The sequence below is a fragment of the Mustela putorius genome, unplaced genomic scaffold (genome assembly GCF_011764305.1).
Source record: "Mustela putorius furo isolate JIRA1106 unplaced genomic scaffold, ASM1176430v1.1 tig00003845_pilon_pilon_pilon, whole genome shotgun sequence".
NCBI lineage: Eukaryota > Metazoa > Chordata > Mammalia > Carnivora > Mustelidae > Mustela > Mustela putorius.
The window spans coordinates 31839136-31854120 of NW_025421998.1; the positions used below are offsets into that span (position 1 = coordinate 31839136).

The following is a 14985-nucleotide window of genomic DNA, read 5'->3' on the forward strand; positions in this document are numbered from 1 at the left end:
TGCTTCTACACACCTTGAACTCACTTTTTTTTTTTTTCTCTAGTTTTGTTAAGTGTAAGTTTACTTTGCTTATTTGAGCTTTATTTTGTTGTATTTTGAGGAGGGCGTGTAAAACCATGTATTTTCCTCTTAGAACTGTTTTCATTGCATCCCAAAGATTTGGAGCACTATTTCCATTTTCATTTGTCTCCATGTATTTTTTTTACTTCTTTGTTGACTCATTGGCTGTTTTGTAGTATGTTGCTTAGCCTCCATGTATTAATGTTTTTTTCTAATTTGTTTTCTTGTGATTGATTTCTAGTTTTATATCATGTTGTCGGAAAGGATGTGTGGTATGATTTCAGTCTTCTTAAATTTATTGATACTTGTTCTGTGACCTAACATGCAATCTGATCTGCAGAATTTACCTTTGAAAAGAATGTATATTCAGTTGTTTATGGATGGAATGATCTGCATATATCTGTTATATCCATCTTATCTAAAGTGTCTTTTAAGGACATTGTTTCCTTATTATTTCTATTGTTTTTCTTCCTGAATGATCTATCCATTGATATAGTGGGGTGTTAAAGTTCCCTCCTTTTATTGTACTACTATCAGTTTCCTCTCTTTATGTTTGCTAATATTTGCTTTATGTATTTAGGTGCTCCAATGTTGGGTGCATTGATATTTACAACTGTTATATCTTGTGAATTGATCTCTTTATCATTATGCAGTACCCTTTGTCTTTGTTTTTAAGCATGTTTTGTCTGATATAAGTATTGCCATCCTGGATTTTTTTTTTTTTTTTTGCTCCCATCTGTATGGCAAATGTTTTCGGTTTCTTCATTTTCAATCTATGTGTCTTCAGATTTGAAGTGAGTCTTGTAGGCAGCATATGGAAGGGTGTGCTTTTTGTTTTTGTCTTTTTAATTCATCCTGCATCCCTCTGTCTTTTGATTGAAACATTTAGACCATTTACATTTAAAATAATTATGGATATGTACTTATTGCCATTGTGTTAATTGTTTTCCTGTTGTTCGTGTAGTTATTCTCTGTTGCTTTTTTCTTGTCTTCCTCTGTCTCCCTTGTGGTTGATGAGTTTCTATAGTGTTATATTTGGCTTTCTTTCTCCTTATTTTTTTGTGTATCCATTATAGGTTTTGGGTTTGTGGTTACATTTGTGGTTACATACCTGAGTTTCATATATAACTTTCTAAGTAATTAACGGTCTATATTAAGTTGATGGTCATTTAAATTCAAACACATTCTAAATCAATTTCCTTTATGTATTTATTTTTACTCCCTCTTCCATGTTTTATGTGTATGCTGTCATATTTTACATCTTTTTATCCATAATTTTCTTAGTCTAATTATGGTCTTTTCTTTTATACTTCAAGAAGCCCTCTTAACATTTCTTCTAAGTCTGGTTTAGTGGTGATATATTCCTTTAACTTTCGTTTGTTGGGAAGCTCTTTTATCTCTTCTTCAGTTCTAAATGATTATCTTGCCAGGTGTAGTTTTTGTCATTATAGGTTTTTTCCTTATGCACTTTGCATATATCATGCTACATCCTTCTGGGCTGCAAAGTTTCTGCTGAAAAGTTTCTGCCCATAATCTTATGGTTGTTCCCTTGTACATAGAAAATTGTTTTTCTCTTGCTGCTTTTAGGGTTTTTTTCCCTTGTTTTTAAGTTTTGACATTTTAATTTTAATGTGTCTTGGTGTGGGTCTCTTTGGGTTCATTTTATTTGGAATTATCTGGGCTCTTTGGATCTGAATGTCTACTTTCATCCCCAGGTTAGGGAGATTTTTCAGCCATTATTTCTTTAAATCCATTTTCTGTCCTTTTCTCTCTCTCTTCTTCTTCTTCTTTTTCTTCTTCTTCTTCTTCTAGGACCCCTGTGATGTGAAGGTTTGTTCTCTTGATGTCCAAGAAATTCCTTTACCTATCGTCATTTTAAAAAATCCTTTTCACACAGCGTGGAGGTTCCTCAAAAAAGTTGAAAATAGAGCTATCCTACAACCCAGGAATTGCAGTACTGGGTATTTACCCTAAAGATACAAATGTAGTGATCTGAAGGGGAATGTGCACCTGAATGTTTATAGCAGCAATGTCCACAGTAGCCAAACTATGGAAAGAACCTAGATGTCCTTCAACAGATGAATGGATAAAGAAGATGTGGGGTGTGTGTGTGTGTGTGTGTATGAATACTATGCAGCCATTAAAAGAAACAAAATGTTGCCATTTGCAACAATGTGGATGGAACTAGAGGGTATTATGATGAGTGAAATAAGTCAATCAGAGAAAAAAATTATCATATGATCTCTCTGATATGAGAATTTGTGAGGCAGGGCAGGGGACTTGGAGGGTAGGGAAGGAAAAAATGAAACAAGATGGGATTGGGAGGGAGACAAACCTTAAGAGACTCTAGATCTCACACAAAGAACTGAGGGTTGCTGGGGGTTGGGGGTAGGGAGAGGGTGGTTGGGTTATGGACATTGGGGAGGGTATGTGCTATGGTGAGTGCTGTGAAATGTGTAAGTCTGATGATTCACAGACCTGTACCCCCGGGGCAAATAATACATTATATGTTAATAAAAATAATTTAAAAAATTATTTTCTCTATCTCCTGTTCAGCTTGTGTGCTTTCCCTTACCATGTCTTCCAGACTGATGATGTGTTCTTCTGCATCTGCTAATTTACTGTTGATTCCCTGTAGTTGTCATTTCATTTATTGTATTCTTCTACCCTGCCTGTTTTTCCCCCTATATTTTCTAGTTCTTTCTTGAAGTTCTCACTGAATTCTTCCACTCTCCTCTCTCTGTCCTGATGAACATTTTTATCGTCATTACTTTATATTTTTTATCATGCAGGTTGCTTATCTCCCTAACATTTAATTATTTTTCTGAGGTTTTCTCTTATTCTTTCTTTTGGAGCATATTCTTTGGTCTCCCCAGTTTGCTTGACTTTCTGTGTTTGTTTCTATGGATTAGGTGAAATAGCCACTTATCCTAAACTTGAAGGAATGGTCTTGTGTCTGGTTATCCCCTATGTAGACTGGGTGCTTGGTGACTTGCTGGCTGACTAAAGCTGTAGCTGGCATGGGCCAGGGGTCCCAGGGCTCTCCATGTCATGAGTGACTTGGCAGGACAGCTAAAGTTGAAGTGTGCCAAGATTGGTGTGTTCTCTGGATTCTCCCTGTATCAGGTACCCTACCAAGACAGAGAAAACTGAAGTGCATGTTAAGCTGGGTGTCTGGGATACTTCTGGTAGGTGCTCTGGCAAGACAGCTGAAGCTGAGGCTGTGTGCAGGCCAGGAGGTTCCTGGGCTTTCCCTGCAGTGGATGCCCTGGCAGGATAACTGAGGCTGAAATGGGGCAAGCTGGGGTAGCCTTGGGGTGCTCGGTATAGGGGGTGTCCTGATCAAGTGACTGGAGCCAAGGTGGCATGGGTGGAGGTTCTAGGATACTTCATGTAGGGTGCCCTGGCAAAGTGGCTGAAACCAAAGCAGGCATGGGCTGAGGTTTCCAGGGTGCTGGATCTGAAGCAGGTGTCACCTGGGAGGCCCGGAGAGCTCTTTGCAGGGGTGCCCTCGCTAACTATCAGAAGCTGAAGTGCTGTGGGCCAGCAGTGTTCTCGGGTGATCTGTACCTGTTACCTCGGTGGGACGTCTGGAGCTGTGGTGAGTGCTCCCCAGCCCTGTGGCCTCCTTAGTGGGATAATGAGAGCTGGTATAGGCGGGGTCCTGGAGCTCACTGAGGCTGAAGGCTGGTTAGGGTGTTGGACCCTGCTCTGGTCTGACTCTTGAAGGTGGGGGTGGGGGGGGAGTGAAAGCCATATGGCTCGCCAGACTCTCTGACCCAGAGAGATTTGTAGATTTGCCTACACTCTTTGGCAGAGTTTTAGGGCTGGATCTTTTCTACACTGGTGGTTCCTTTAAATGTGGCTTTTTTTTTTTTTTTTTTTCCTGTGCCCAGGGACAGAGGAATGTGCTGCTGTTTCCTCAGTACTCTTTCCCCTGTAGTTTATAGCACTGGATAGTGGTATATAGTAGATTATTCCCACTGTTACGGAGTCTTCTTCTTTCTTGCTGTTCTCTTTTGCTGCTCCACCTTTTGTTGTGTAGAAGCTGTTCAGTCAGCCCACAGTTCTTCTTCAGAAGAAATCATGCTATAAATAAATGTAATTTGTTGGGTTCTGTGGAGAAGGTGAGTTCAGGGTCTTCCTAAGTTGCCTTCTTAGACTGCAACCTTGTCAACATTTCTTCTCCTCTGTTTCTTTGTGTATGTGTCGATACATCTTTATGCATGGTGGCTGAGTATCTTGGATGTCTTCTTTCATAACAGAATCTCTGATTATCCCTTGTAGCTAGGTGTAGACTTTACAAGTAATTTCTCTCAAATGGGTTGTTGTCAGAGTATTGTGGAAACTTATGAAAATTGTCTTCCTTTGTTCATTTCTCGGCACTGCTGATTGGAATTTAGTTGTGATGTCTGGGGCCCAAGCATCCATCTTGGACCTTGAAGGGAAGCATGTGTGAGAATGGAAGAGGAGCAAGATAGAAGTTTGGCATCATGGAATGCCAAGTTAGCTCTTGGCTACTTCAGACTTTGTTTATGTGAGAGGCTAATGAACTGTCTTATTTCAGCCACTCTATTTTGTGCATTTTGTAACATGCAGCAGAATCCATTTCTGATGACACTTTATTTATTCTAAAGATTTGATATGTATTCAAAGAGCTGTTACTTTGTAGCTAGGCAGACCTCTAAAACTGTGGTTTCCAAAATGAATAAGCATATACCACAGTATGCGTAAGACACTTTGGGATATAGGAAGAAAATATTAGAATATTTCTTTTAGAAATTCTAATAATAATATAATAAGATAGAAGTTAAGATTTACTCACCTTTAATTAATGAACTGACTATGGTACCTTGTCTCTGTATGTTGAACTATCATGGTGTCCTAAGGAAAATTTGACAGACCTTCCACTAATGGAAGGATTAGTGGTCACACCCTCCATTCTTGGCTTGTTTTTAGCATATTGCAACAATGAGTATATTGTTTGTGTTGGTTACAAAGAATTACACATTATGGTTTTAGCTAAACTAAACTTTGCAAGATGGCTAAATGACTTAATAATGTTTTAGGGAAGCAATTATGAATTGAAGATAATCCCAACACAGAAGAAAAGCAAAAAAATGACAGAGCAGACACTTACCCTACTCTGTGATTTGAGCTGCCTTTAACCATGAAGTGATTACACCATTCTTATTTTACCTCACTAAAGTGTTATTATTATTTTTAGTGTGAGGGAAGCAGTTTGGTACTATTAATAAAAAATATTGTGTAGTCCATATTAATCTTTTCATTTACAATTTCTACTTTTGTATCTGTGGATAGTATACATAATATGAGTAATTAACATATAATTTAATAATAAATATATTTATATATGTGGGATGAGGGATTATTTTTCTGATGGGGTGAGTTTTTTAAAGTGTTTTTTTGTTTTTGTTTTTGTTTTTGTTTTTTTTTAAGTTTGGAGAAGTTGAAAAGGTAAAAAGTGGTATTTCCAAGCCCTCTTGGCCTGAGATTGGAAAAGATGAAGTGAGGGATAGGCCTCCTTCCTGCAGTTAAGTTAGGCTACTGCTGAACTAAAATTGTGATAACTCCATGCCCAGCTTGAAAAGAGATTATGATAAACAAGTTTTGTTACTCCTCTCTTATAGTTTCCCAGCAGGTCTGGCCTGAGGCCCAGATGGAAGGAAATACAGAAACTAGGGATAATAGTGGTAATATCCAGTGTTATCCACTGAAACTCATCATAATTCATGAACATCTTTCCTGCGTCAAGCTTACACGCTGACTTCAAGCAGTTAAGTCAGCTCATTTTAACTCATTGGATCTGTGGAATCACTGTTGGAACAGTATTTCCTGATATTAAAATAGAAAAATTTAGGTCCAATGCCCTAAACTATCTAAAAGTACAGCTATTCTTTTACAATAGCTAAGATTATAGGCAATACATCTTTTATTTTTGCTACTGTGACAATAATTTCTTGGTGTAAATTTCTTCTAGTTTAAGTCTAAGAATAGTCATCCATGGAATTTCAGAAGATTTGGATCTGACCAGGATAAATGCCCAAAGTATCTGTTGTTATACTGAAATGTGGTAAATAATCATTTTCCAGAAGGGCTGAACACTCATTGTTTCTTTTCCACTGAGGATAAGATACAAAGTAGAATCCCAGGTATAAGAGTGATGTATAGTCAAACCAATATAATGAATGAATTTTCCATCACCCTTTCATCCTTCCCATGTCGTTTCTGGTATTGACTAAATGGGGATGATTACGTTGGTTATTTCATGTTTTGGGATTTGTGTGCCACTCCCTTCTGTAGGTCCGATCATCAGAAGCGATAGTTTCAATGTATTTCAAACCCAAGTTTAATTATAGGGGGGAGGGAGCTGTGAGTATATGAGTGTGAATTAAATCACAGGCATGTGGAAGAGAGGACAGTGAGGGGTGACATGTGGGCATGGTAAGGGGCTGGATGAGAGAATGTTGTCGTCTTTTAGTTTAAGGAGTATAAGGGACAACTAGGATTGTGTGTGGTGTGTTTGTTTCAAATTTCAGATGTCCTATATAATAGGTAACAGAAATACCACAGAGTTATAAGAAAACTAGAAAGGTAGAGATGAACGATGTTGCAGAAACTTTCTCCGTTCTGGGCACTACTCTTTGAAGTAGTTGAAAATTACTCAGCAAGTGAAGAAAAAGATAAATGGGGAATCCAGTGGTGTTTTGTAAAAATGACCAGCAACCACAATTTATATAGGCTGTCATAGGTTAAAAATTATGGTGATCTCTATTTTTTAATAGCTTTATTAAGATATACTACACATTCCATATAACTCACCCATCTGAAGTGTAAAGTTCGATGACTTTTATTATATTCTCAGAGTTGTATATGCATCAACACAAAACAATTTTAGAATATTTTCATTACCTCAGAAAGAGACCTCGTACCCCTTAACTATTCCCCATAATCCCTCCAATCCCATCAGTACCAGGCAACTACTAATCTGCTTTTTTTCTATATAGATTTGTTATTCTAGATCTCCACATAAATGGATCAAACAATATGTGGTCCTTTGTGACTGGCTTCTTTCACTTAATGTAATATTGCAGGGTTCATCTATGTTGTAGTATGTATTAGTATGTGTCAGTGTTTGATTTCTTTTTATTGCTGAGTGCTATTCTATTGTAAGGATATGCATTTGAGTTGTTTCTGTCTTTTGGCTGTTACAAATAACGCTGCTATGAATATTCATGCACGTGTTTTTTGGTGGACATACGTTTTCATTTCTCTTGGACCCTTCCTAGGAGTGGATTGCTGGATCGTATAGTAAATCTACTTTTAAACTTTGAAGAGCTTCTAGACTATTTGCCCATGTGGTTGTGACATTTTATATTCCTATCGGCAGTGTCTGAGCATTCTGACTTCTCATCCTCATCAGTCCTTAATTATTTGACTTTTTGATTATAGCCATTCTAATGGATATGAAATAGTATCTCATTGTGGACTTGATTTGCATTTTCCTGATGATTAATGATGTTAAGCATCCTTTCATTTGCTTCTTGACCATCTGTGTATCTTCTTTGGAAAGATGTCTAGGATTTTTTTTTTTTTACTTTATTTTTATTATTGAGTTATAAGAGTTCTTTGTATACTCTAGATACGAATCTGTCGCCAGATCTATAATTCATAAAAATTTTCTCCCATTCTTTGGGTTAACTTTTCATTTTCTTGATGGAGTCCTTTGAAGGATAATTTCTATGTAAGAGCAGATTTTGGAGGGCATTCGAGCCTGGGCTTTCTTGAAAGCGAAGCCAGAGACAAAGCTTATGTACAGGTAATTTGTTTGGAAGTAATCTCAGGGAGCAAGAGTGAGGGACAGGGAGATGGGACAAGGATGGAAAGACAAAAGCCTGACCTGTAGTTGAGTTAGCCACTGGCCTGGGTGACTGGCACTTGATCGTTGCTGGGATTTTCTGAGGCACTTTATAGAATGTATTCCAAGAGCTGTTCATCTGTGGGACAAAAGGGGGCAGTATTTAGCTATCAGTTCCCAATCACCTGTTTGTTAAGGGGGGTCCCAAGGGTATTAACTTCTGGGATGTGCATGTGAGTGCCACGCTGGTTTCTGATGTCATCCCAGGGTGTGTATTGGAGGTGGCCAGAGGGAAGCCAGAGGTGTGTCCCACAGACCCCAGGCGAAGAGCTTTCAGGTGGTACCTGTGCTAAGCTGCTGAAACCACCATTGAACTTGTCCCTGCAGGAGGGGCTGGGGCAAAAGGTAGACCAAGAGAATCCGAACTGGTGTGCAAGCAACATCTGTCCTACTAGGTAACAAAATATGGAGATTTACAATCTGGTGAAGAAAGTATTCCTAAAAACCCATTATGATTGAGAGGAGTTAAACTAGCATTGTGGATCATTTCTGGTGATAATACGGTTCATTTGAATAGTAATTAGCAGTTAAGTGTTTTTTTAAAACATCTCAACTCACAACTCGAAAAGTAGGTATTATTAGTTCCTTTCTTAGGATGAAGGAATGGAGGCCCAGAGACAATTAAATCACTTGCTCAAAGCCACAAGGTGAATTCTGTTGCCGTTTGATACTTCCTAGAAGCTTGGTGAGCGAAATATTGAGGCCGCACTATCCGAGTGTGAATATACTCTACTGCCTTCTCCAGGTGAGGAGTTTCATATTCAGGTAAGTTCTGGGGGCCCAGGAGGCAGAGTTGATGACTGAGGGGGTCAGGGAGGGGATCGTGAGTGTGAGACAGATGCCCTCCATTTTCTGGGGACCCTCAGGTGGGGTTGAGGCTTGGTGGGGCAGATCTGCTAAGTAAAATCAAGCATGCACTGGAGGCAGATTTTATTTGGAGTTTTCAGTTTAAAGTGGGACCCATGAAGATCGCTGTGTGCGCAGGTTGTGGCCTATTTTCTGCCCGTCCGTGACTTCCACTCCAGGTGCTTGAAGCTGCCAGCAGAGAACTGTACCTAACACATCATTTAGTCTCTTTTGTAGAACTGGTTTTATAGCATTGCGCTTTTGGAACATTGTACTTTGGTTCACATCAAGGTACATGAGGGATGTGATAAGAAACTCATTCTTGTGTTTATTCTGAAGCTGTTTGGAGGACAATGTTCACTGCATTAGTCCTCATTATAAAAACCCAATGGGAGAAATTTCTCTCTGGATTCAGTGACAGTAATAGTTGCACTCCTAATGAAAAACTTTGCTTTGGTCTTATGGACGCTGTAAATTATGTGACTGGGCATGCATTTTTGCTTATCTGGCCTTCCAGAAGGTTCAGAACCAAAGTTGTGACCTATAATAACAAAATAATATTGAGGGTTGATCTAACAGTGATTTTTTCCCCCCCATTTTCTGTTCTTATTTGATCTTTGGTCCATTTCACTTATTCTTGAAAATAATCTTGCACTGAATGCATTTTAAAGCTGCTGCACACAGGTAGTAGGGTACAAATGATACAACTAGTGAAGGCAACAATCTGAATTTAAACTCAGAGCTTCCATTCTAAGTCCAGTCTCCTCTCCTTGATGATGCAATTTACTCAGGCTTTCAGTCTCTGAAACTAAAAGTAGCGGAGTTGGGAGGGACAGGTGATTGGCTGTTTCGGTCCACTGCAGTTACTTTTGTTTTTCAAAAAAATGTGTTTCTTAGTGTGCGTGCGTGTCTGTGTGTGTGTGTGTGTGTGTGTGTGTACATGTGCACACATGGATGTCATAAAGTTTAGAAAGGGGCCAGAAGGTCCTTGAAACAAATCATCCCTTTATACAGTCACAGCAGGGCAGCAAAAAATTTGACTCTGAGCTTAATGAAAATGAACATCTTCCTTCTTTCAATTTTAGGCCATTCAGATTTATTTGGAGAGAAGTTGTGTTCATGGGAGAGCTCTGAATGTGTTCGTGGCCATATATTAGATCAGTCGTATATGCTGTGTTTGTTGAGACCCAGAAGGAAGGACACTTCCAGAAAGGTGAGAGAACATTGACCAAACCAGCTCAGGCCAGGACAGGCTGTGCGGCTGGAAGGGAACACAGCACATGTTCTGCCCACCTGTTCTCTCGGAGGGTCCCTCGAGAAGTTTCAGCTACCACCCTGGCTCTCACACAATTCCTTGGTCCTGAAATTTTTGAAAACTCAAAGGAGCACCAGAATTGTCCCTGACCTAGCCCATTATTGTATTATTAACTTATTGTCCCCAAACCTATTCAGTTTCATATTCTCCTTTACCTTTGGGCATTTAATTTTTATCGCCAACCTTAAAGGGCTATGAAAGCTTTTGGAGGTCTGGAGAATTCTGTTACTAAGCAAGACTGCCTTTTTCAGCATTTCCAGAACAGTAGATTTTATAACCTCCTTTGGAAACACCTTTTGGCATTTAATCAGTTCTTGCCTTACACTTAGCCCTCATCCCTCTGGCTGTATCTTGAGCACAGTTCTTTCTGAGTGAGGAAAAAAAAAATCAATGATCTATACCAGCGTTTCTGAAACATTGTATTGGAATAACCCAGGGTACTTGCTAAAAAGCAGATTCTCAGGGCATTGGCATCAGAGGGAGAGATGAGAAGAATCTTGGGTAGGATCAAAGAATCTGTAATGTTTTCAAGCACTGGAGGTGTACTGCTTTTCCCCATTTCAAGAAGCACTATTCTATACTTTTGACCCGTGAGCCTCAGACTTGGGAATGGAGTTTGTTAATTTTAAATATATTGCCTATCCAGCTTTCTGGAGTACAGATTTTATAAATCAGATATTGGACCTTAGAATTCATAGAAACACTGTTGCTAATGTTCATCAATGTTTTTGAGATATGGAGCATTAGATCCTCTCTACTCCTCCAAGTTATTTGGTTTCCAAATTCTAAATTCCAAGTTATTTGGTTTCTCTTTGCTTGATTACACTTAAATGTGTTAAATGTTGTATTTAGTATTTTGGAGATATCTACACAATATTAAATAAGGTATAAACATGCATATATCATAGTTCTTGTCCTCCTAGAGTAAAATTTCTTACTGTATATACTAAAAAAGCTATGTTGTTCACTTGCATGGGTAAGTTTGAGTAATAGATTAGTACAGGGATGTAGGGAGAATAACATAACAAATACCCAGATACCTATTACTTGAATTTAACGAGTGTTGCCATGTTACAGTATTTAATTCATATTTCTTTTATTTTTTTTAAAGATTTTATTTATTTTATTTGACAGACAGAGATCACAAGTAGGCAGAGAGGCAGGCAGAGAGAGAGAGAGAGAGAGAGAGAGAGAGGAGGAAGCAGGCTCCCTGCTGATCAGAGAGCCCGATGCGGGACTCGATCCCAGGACCCTGAGATCATGACCTGAGCCGAAGGCAGCGGCTTAACCCCCTGAGCCACCCAGGTGCCCCAAATTTCTTTTATTTTTAATATAATGTTATAGATAAAATTGAATTTTCATTTGGATCCTAACCTCTCCAATTTCCATGTCCCTTCTTGTGTTCAACAGAAGCAAATCTTAATCTGTGTGCATATATTTTCCCTGTAAGGTAAATTTCTAGAACCTTACTTGATGAGTAAAAAAGCATAAAGATTTAAAATCTCGGGACGCCTGGGTGGCTCAGTCATTAAGCATCTGCCTTTAGCTCAGGTCATGATTTCAGGGTCCTGGAATCTAGCCTCACATTGGGCTCCCTGCCGATCAGGGAGCCTGCTTTTCCCTCTCCTTCTCCCCCTGTATTGTTCCCTCTCTCGCTGTCTCTCTCTGTCAAATAAATATCCTAAAAAAAACAAATCTTGCCAAAACTGCTCCAAAGTACTTCAGTTTGTATTATTGCCACTGTATATGAGCTGGCTCTTTTCTCTTAGGCCAATGCCAACAGAAATTAAGGATTTGTCATTAACTATAATTCCAGATTTTATAGGTATTGGTAGTGTATCACTGTTGGAATTTTAATTTTATTATCATTATTGAGTTTAAATGTATTTTAAATACAGTAATACATTTACATTGTTCAAAAACCAGAAAGTATTAAAGGCATTTCAATTATTTTAAAAGAAAATCACCTCCTGCATCCTTGAATTCCAGTCCCCTCAAATGTGACCACTATTTTAATGAATTTCTCTGCCCGGTATTTCTGTATGCATATTTGACTATCATACTAGTATTTCACTAGATTTCTATCCCTCCTTCCCCTACACACCAATGTTAGTATATTTGTTCACTATTCCATACTTAGATTTTTTTTTTCCACATAGCAGTATAGCTCAGAGATACTTTTATAATCTCTTTATAATTTTATCATATTTTTATGAAAGTTCCCTTTTTCTTTTCTTTGCTGCGTAGTATTCCATGATTCACCTGCACCATACTTTCTGTAACCAGCCCCAGCTGGCAGATACTTGGATTGTTTCCTTGCTCTTGCTAAAATACCTGGTGTTGAGCCCTTTAAAATGTGTGGCAGTGAATTTTCTGGGTCAGAAAGTATATTCATTTATAATTTTGATAAATATTGTCAGATTGTCCTCTTTAGGTGCTGTACCAGCTTATTGAAGAGATACATGGAGTGTCTTGTTTACCCCCAGTCTTACTAACTGAAGTTTGATCAGTCTTTTGAGAATTTGTCAGTCTGACAAGTAAAGAAGTTTCTAAGTGTATTTCTATCCTAATTTTCTGTTACTTGAAGAGAGTGGATCATCTTTTCTTATGTTTGAGAGTGATTATATTTATGTGAACTTCCTGTTCCTATCTTTTGGCCATTCATATATTGAGTTTTTCTTTTCCTTATCAATTTCTAAGAACCTTTTGTGTATTAGGGATATTTGAATCTATTTCCAGATTTCCTTTTCTTCACTGCTGGTTTATTGATGTACCACTACAACACTGAGTTGATTAATGATATTGAATAACATGTCTTACTATCTGGTAGTAATAATCCCCTCTTTGGTCTCTTTTTTCTTTTAGCTCTTTCCTCCTGACTACTCTATTTGATTATTTTTCTGTATGAACTTTAAGATTAACTCATCTAGTTAAGAAGATTAAATCTGGGGGCATTGTGTTAAGTTTACACATTTCTTTAGGGAGAAATAAAATTATGATATCGAGTTTTTCTTCTTAAGAACATGGTTTGTCTTTTCATTTGTTCCTGTTTTCTTCTGTGTCATTTAGTAGTGTTTCAAAGTCTTGCTCATCATGGCTTTTTGCATTTTTTACATTTAGTTGTAGGTATTTCATCTCCCTCGGTGCTGTTATGGAGGACATCTCTTACTCTGGTCTTCTTTCCATCTTGCTGTTATATGTTTTCCTACACTGTGACGCTTACAGTCATCTACTGACTTTTCAATGATAATAGCTCCATTTTTACGTTCGCAGGAGTCCTCTTTTCTTATTAAAGCTCAGCTGGAGCTGTCTTCTCTAGTGTTCTGGTCTTTCATCCTCGTTTATTCTTTTGGCTCCTTAATATTTCTAAAAAGCTTATTTTATTGTCTTTTTCAGCTCTGAGGGCTCAACCTCACCTGTTTTTGGAGTCTAGTCTGTCCTTCATGGCACTTTCTTTCCTTAGGTGATTTCAAATTTTTGCCGTGAGGGCCTCTTCAGTGGGGCGAGTTTGCCCCCAGAGGAGTCTCTTAGGACCCTGGTTGTGAAAATATTCCCAGAGCAGATTATGGATACTTCTTGCAGATCCTTAACATTTTCAGTGGTTGTGGGGAGGGCTGTATCTTAACTTCTTGTCTTCAGGATGCCTTACCTTATCATTAGTGTAGACAGACACCCCACATTCCTGGGGTTTGATGTCTCATGAGTTTATTTTTATCCTCCCTTAGAGCCCTGGACAGATGGCAGACTTCTTGCTCTTCCCTCAGGCTTCTCGAATTCTTTTTACGCGGAAGTGACAGCTCTTCACCATTGTGTGTTACGCAGAGGGCTCCATTTCACCTTCTCTGCTTACTGCAAGCAGAGCCCAATCTTCCATCCCTAGGGGGCTGTGAACATTCTGTGCTGTCATGTATCTTGGGCCCATGTCTTCTCTAAGGAGTCTTAGAATTGATAAGGCAACGTTGTCCAAACAAAAATGAAAATGAATAAGACTGTAACGCTGGGAAATACCCGAAAAGAATAATCATGTGGATGTGGAGAAATTTCTTCCCATTCTTGTAGGAAAACATTGGAGAGACAGACTACAGTGATTTTTTTCCTAAATAAATCCTCCAGGGTTTTGTTTTGTTTTGTTTTGTTTTCTGGGTTTTTTGTTTTTTGTTTTATTGGTGTTTTTTTTTATTCTTTATTTTTTTGGTCAGTTTGGCCCTTGCTTTAAGTAAAAGTTGATAAGGTCTGCGTCGTCTTCTCTCACCTTCATTTCTTTCTTTTTTTTTTTTTTTTTAAAGATTTTATTTATTTATTTGACAGAGAGAGATCACAAGTAGGCAGAGAGGCAGGCAGAGAGAGAGGAAGGGAAGCAGGCTCCCCGCTGAGCAGAGAGCCCGATGCGGGACTCGATCCCAGCACCCCGAGATCACGACCCGAGCCGAAGGCAGCGGCTTAACCCACTGAGCCACCCAGGCGCCCCACCTTCATTTCTTTTTATGTCAGGAGTTAATTATCCAGTCGGTGTAATTATTACCGGCACCTAGAGTCTCTGGGCCTGCAAGAAGTTTAGAATTACACATAGGCTTTTAGCAATTTACACAGTACAGGCTTTGAGCCAATTTGAGAAACAATGAAAGCCATTATCATCTATCTGTAAAATACCTTGCCCTGTGTTTGCTGCCCTCAGAACAGTGGGTTACAAGAAAGCTACAAAACACGGGTGAAATAATTGGGTGTGCAGTTCTGGCATTTTGTAAGCCCCCACGCTCTGGTGGCTCATCTATCGTGTGCTTATTGGCTTTTTCTTTGGAAAAGTCAGGCAGGTTTTTCTGGAGAA

At 38.7% G+C, this 14985-nt stretch overlaps 1 long non-coding RNA gene across 12 annotated transcripts in view; it reads left to right on the forward strand.

Annotated features, from left to right (window-relative positions):
* Positions 1-14985, forward strand: part of LOC123387001 — a 319566-nt gene that overhangs the window by 115835 nt on the left and 188746 nt on the right. For 7 of the 12 annotated variants that reach the window (XR_006601307.1, XR_006601306.1, XR_006601301.1 and 4 more), the window contains 2 exons: positions 8594-8744; positions 9931-10058. The exons of 2 other annotated variants lie outside the window; for them this stretch is intronic. This is a non-coding gene — a long non-coding RNA (uncharacterized LOC123387001). Of the gene's footprint in view, positions 1-8593; positions 8765-9930; positions 10059-14985 lie in introns of all 12 variants that reach the window. 3 more of the 12 variants (XR_006601305.1, XR_006601308.1, XR_006601303.1) reach the window with 3 other exon arrangements.